Source organism: Pan troglodytes, chromosome 16, assembly GCF_028858775.2.
Source record: "Pan troglodytes isolate AG18354 chromosome 16, NHGRI_mPanTro3-v2.0_pri, whole genome shotgun sequence".
In the NCBI taxonomy this organism is placed as follows: Eukaryota; Metazoa; Chordata; class Mammalia; order Primates; family Hominidae; genus Pan; species Pan troglodytes.
Genome location: NC_072414.2, coordinates 80,757,934 through 80,763,746, shown reverse-complemented (window position 1 = coordinate 80,763,746; position 5,813 = coordinate 80,757,934). Strand labels below are relative to the sequence as shown.

General features: G+C 43.2%; 1 pseudogene; it reads right to left on the bottom strand.

The window, feature by feature from the left end:
- Positions 1-3,859: 3,859 nt before the first annotated feature.
- LOC104002435 (keratin, type I cytoskeletal 18-like) lies at positions 3,860-5,151 on the bottom strand (annotated as a pseudogene).
- Positions 5,152-5,813: the final 662 nt, after the last annotated feature.

Genomic DNA, 5,813 nt, shown 5'->3' with positions numbered 1-5,813 from the left:
TATTAAAAAACCCTAGGCCAGGCACAGGGGCTCACGCCTGTAATCCCAGCACTTTGGGAGGCCGAGGTGGGCAGATCACAAGGCCAGGAGATCGAGACCATTCTGGCCAACATGGTGAAACCCCATCTCTACTAAAGTAAAAAAATTAGCCGGGTGTGGTGGTGGGTGACTGTAGTCCCAGCTACTCAGGAGGCTGAGGCAGGGGAATTGCTGGAACCCGGGAGGTGAAGCTTGCAGTGAGCTGAGATCACACCATTGTACTCCAGCCTGGAGACAGAGCAAGACTCCGTCAAAACAAAAACCAAACCAAACCAAACCAAAACAAAACAAAAACAAAAAAACCCAAAAGACTCCATAAGAAACTCCTCTTAGAACTGATTATGAATGGAGGAAACTTGCAGAATACAAGATCGACATACAAAACTCAGTAGCGTTTCTATAAACAAATAATGAATTGCCTGAAAAAAAATAAAGAAAGCAGTCCCATTAACAGTAGCTACACATACATGCAAAATACCTAGGGATTTAACCAATAAGGTGAAAGAACTCTACCAGGAAAACTAGAAAACACTAATGAAAGAAATTGAAGAGGATACAAACAAAATATGCCACGTTTATGGATTGAAAGAATTAATATTGTTAAAATGACCATATTAACCAAAGCAATCTAGAGGTTCAATGCAGTCCCTATGAAAATACCAATGACATCCTTCACAGAAATAGAAAAAGAAATCCTAAAATTTGCATGAAACCACAAAGACCCTGTTATTAGTCTGTTCTCACATTGCTATAAAGAACTACCTGAGTCTAAGTAATTTATGAATAAAAGAGGTTTAATTGACTCACAGTTCCACAGGCTAAACAGGAAGCATGATTGGGAGGCCTCAGAAAACTTACAAGCATGGCAGAAGGCAAAGCAGAAGCAAGCACCTTCTTCCCGTGGTGTCAGGAGAGAGAGATTGAGAGTGTGAGGGCAGAAATGCCACACACTTTTAAACCATCAGATCTCATTAGAACTCACTATCACGAGAACAGCAAGGGGGAAATCCGCCCCCATGATCTAATCAACTTCCCTAGGTCCCTTCCCTGACCCATGGGGATTACAATTTGACATGAGATTTGGGTGGGCACACAGAGCCAAACTATATCAGACCTCAAATAGACAAAAGAACTAAGGTGGAGGTATCATACTACCAGACTTCAAAATATACCACAAAGCTGTAGTAACTGAAACAGCATGGTACTGGCATAAAAACAGAAACACAGACCAATGGAACAGCATAGAGAACCCAGTAATTAATCCACATATCTATAGCCAACTGATTTTTGACAACGTCAGAGAACATACATCAGAGAAAGGACAGCTCTTCAGTGAGCTGAGATTGTGTCACTGCACTCCAGACTGGGTGACAGAGCAAGACTCTGTCTCAAAAAAAAAAAAAAGGAACTATCATATGATCCAGTGATTTCACTACTGGACATTTATCCAAAGGAAAGGAAATTGGTATATAGAAGAGAATAAATGGTGCTAGGAAAACTGGATATCCATATGAAGAATAAAACCAGATCCCCTTCCCTTGCCCTGTACACAAATAAACTCAAAATAGATCAAAGACCTAAAGGTAAGACCCAAAACTTTAACACAACTAGAGGGAAATATAAGGGAAATGCTTTAGGATATTGTTTGAGGAAAAGATTTTATGAACAAGAAGACTTCAAAAGCACAGGCAACAAAAGTAAAAATAAACAAATGGGTTTATATCAAATGGAAAAGCATCTGCACAGCAAAGGAAACAATCAACAGAGTGAAAGGATATCCTACAGAAGAATGGGAGTAAATATTTGCAAACCTTTCATCTGACAGGGGATTAATATTCAGTATATACAAGGAACTCAAACATCTCAATAGCAAAAAACCAATCTAACTAAAAAACGGGCAAATGATCTGAACAGACTTTTCTCAAAAGAAGACATACAAATGGTCAACAAATATATGAAAAAAAGCCGGATGTGGTGGCTCATGCCTGTAATCCCAGCACTTTGGGAGGCTAAGGTGGGTGAATCACCTGAGGTCGGGAGTTCGAGACCAGCCTGACCAACATAGAGGAACCCCATCTCTACTAAAAATACAAAATTAGCTGGGCATGGTGGCGCATGCCTGAAATCCCAACTACTCGGGAGGCTGAGGCAGGAGAATCACTTGAACATGGGAGGCGGAGGCTGCAGTGAGCTGAGATCGCACCACTGCACTCCAGCCTGGGCAACAAGAGCAAAACTCCGTCTCAAAAACAAACAAAACAAAACAAGCAAGCAAACAAACAAACAAAAAATATATATATATATGAAAAAATGCTTAACACCACTAATCATCAGGCGTATGCAAATCAAAACCATGATAAGGTATCATCTCACCCCAGTTAGGATGACTATGATCAAAAAGACGAAGATAACAAATGCTGGTGAGAATACTGAGAAAAGGGAATTCTTATACACTGTGGGTGGGAATGTAAACAAGTACAACCACTATGGAGAATAACGTGGAGGTATCTCAAAAAACTATAAATAGACCTATTATACAAGGCTTGGCATGGTGGCTCATGCCTATAATTCCAGCACTTAGGGAGGCTGAGATAGATGGATCCCCTGAGCTCAGGAGTTCAAGACCAGCCTGGGCAACATGACGAAGCCCTGTCTCTACCCAAAATACCAAAAGTAGCTAGGTGTGGTGGCAGGTGTCTGTAATCCCAGCTACTTGGGACATTGAGGCAGGAGGATCACTTGAGCCCAGAAGGTGGAGGTTTCAGTGAGCTGAGATTGTGTCACTGCACTCCAGACTGGGTGACAGAGCAAGACTCTGTCTCAAAAAAAAAAAGGAACTATCATATGATCCAGTGATTTCACTACTGGACATTTATCCAAAGGAAAGGAAATTGGTATATAGAAGGGACACCTGCACCCTCACACTTATTGCAGTATTATTCACAATAGCCCAGATATAGAATCATCTTAGGTGTCCAACAACAGATTAGTGGATAAAGAAAATGTGGTATAAGTACATAGTGGAATACAACTCATCCATAAAAAAGAATGAAATCGTCATTTGTTGGCAATTTGGATGGAACTGGAGGGCATTATGTTAAATGAAGTGAGCTAGAAACAGAGTTAGATACTGCATATTCTCACTCATATGTGGAAGCTAAAAAAAAAAGTTGGTCTCCTAGAAATAAAAGTAAAACAGAGGCTAGAAAGGGTAAGGGGAAAGGAGCCATAGGGAGAGATTTGTTAAAGGATACAAAATCACAGCTAGATAGGAGGAATAAATTCTAGTACTCTATATCACTGTAGAATGACTATAGCCAACAACAATATATATTATATAGTTTCAAATAGCTGGAAGGAGAACTCTGAATGTTCTCAATACAAAGAAATGATAAATGTTTGAGATGATAGATATGCTAAGTACCCTGATCTGATTACTATACAGTGTATGTATCACAGCATCACTATGTACCCTATAAATATGTACAATTATTATGTTCCAATTTTAAAAACTTTAAAAGTAAAAAAATTTAAAAGAAAAGAGTGAAAAAATGAACAAAACAAACTAAGAAGAAAATTCAACATATGAAAGTGTGTTGTAGGGACAGATTACAGGCAATTGCATTGGTTGACTTTCACAATCATTAACCATATTTTGAAGTCTTATATCACAATGAAGAGCTGCTTTTTTTCTTTTAGGACATGGCTCTCCTTGGAGAATATGTTCACCTTCATTTTCTTTCATTTTTTTTTTCAGACCAATGACCTCTGAACTTTTTATTGGCCTCCTGCTTCCCAAAAGTTACCTGCTTCTGCTGGCTCAACGCCTCAGAACTTTGGTGTCATTGGTCTCAGACCCCATTTTGCCATCCACCAGCCTGCTGATGGTGCTCTTTTGGATGGTTTGTATGGAGTTGCTGCTGTCCAGGGCATCACCGAGAATGAAGTCCTCCCTGTCTTCCAGCAGGCAGTGGTAGGTGATGAACTCAGCTTCCAGCTTGACCTTGATGTTCATCAGGGCCTCGTACTCCTGGGTCTGGTGCTGCCCCTCTGTCTGGGTCTGTGCCAACTCTGACTCCAAGTGCAGCAGGACCCCATTGAGCTGCTCCCTCTGCACGGTGTAGTGAACCTCCACCACCCTCAGGCTGTTCTCCAAGCTGGCCTTCAGATATTGAGTCCAGGTCAATCTCTAAGGACTGAAGTGTATGTCTCAGCTCCCTGAGCATCATCTTAGCAGCTCCATGGACTGCTAAGATGACATTTACATCTAAGCAGACTGCGTGGTGACCACCGTGGTGCCCTCCTTAGTCTGCTGGGACCAGTACTTGTCCAGCTCCTCTCGGTTCTTCTGAGCCAGCTCGTCATACTGGGACTGGATGTCTGCCCTGATCTTGCTGATGTACCGAGATCTGGGGGCATCTACCTCCATGATTAACCCACAGCTGGCAATCTGGGCTTGTAGGTCTTTTACTTCCTCTTCATGGTTCTTCTCCATGAAGAGCAGCTCCTCCTTGAGAGCCTTGATCTCTGTCTCTGGCTGCAGCCAAGTGACATCAACGACCTCGCAGATCTTATGGATGTCATTCTCCACAGACTGGCGCGTGGCCAGCTGTGTCTCATACTTGACTCTAAAGTCATCAGCAGCAAGACGGGCATTTTCAACCTGAAAAATGATTCAGGCATTGTCCACAGAATTATCTGAGCCCTTAGGTTCTTGATGGTCTTGAAGTAATGCCCCTAGTCTCTGACCTGGGGTCCCTTCTATGCCAGGTGTTTCCAGATTTTGCTCTTGAGCCTCTGATTCTTGGTCTGCAGGCTCCTCACTCTGTCCAGGTGGGAGACCAGGCAGTCATTCAGGCCTTGCATGTTTCCTTTTTGCTCTGGATGCCCCCCATTCCTGCCAGACCCTTGGCCATCCCTGCAGCCAGGTCCCCGGACTCCCAGCCTCCTTGGAAGCTGGTGGAGCAGGACATGAAGATCCAGGAGAATGAGCCCCCAGCACCTGCATAGACACTGGCCACGCTGCTCGTGAGCCAGACACTGTGCCTGGGTGACAGAGCTCAGCGACCAGTAGTTGGTGGAGAAGGTGGTGGAATGAGAGATGAAGCTCATGTTGTCTCAGGAGGAAAGAAAGGGGACAGGATTCAGGTTCTGTCCCCACCTTCATTTTCCACGTAGCACTGCTCTTTTTGAAATTTCTTCTGGTTTGATATATGCTGACATGAGCATTCCCTATTAAAATTTCCCATCTTCTGTCTTTTGTGCCATGCTTCTATGTTTGTTGTTGTTTGTTTCTTTTTTAGACAGAGTCTTGCTCTGTCACCCAGGCTGGAGTGCAATGGTGCAATTTTGGTTCACTGCAACCTCCACTTCCTGGGCTCAAGCAATTCTCCTTCATCAGCCTCCCAAGTAGCTGGGACTACAGGCACATGCCACCATGCCTGGCTAATTTTTGTGTTGTATGTATGTGTGTGTGTGTGTGTGTGTGTGTGTAGACAGATTTTGCCATGTTGGCCAGGCTGGTCTCGAACTCTTGAGCTCAGGTGATCTGCCCGCCTCGGCCTCCCAAAGAGCTGGGATTACAGGCATAAGCCACCGCGCCTGGCCTTGTATGTTGTTTTGGGTATGCAGAAATCCATTCTGCATGCCCCAATAAAGGGGCCCCAAATTTGGTGGAAACAATACTAGTGATTGAATAGCAACATTGTTGCATAGGTGTCTTATTATTCTACCAGGCACATAATTATTTTCCAACGATTCAGTAACTTTGTTAG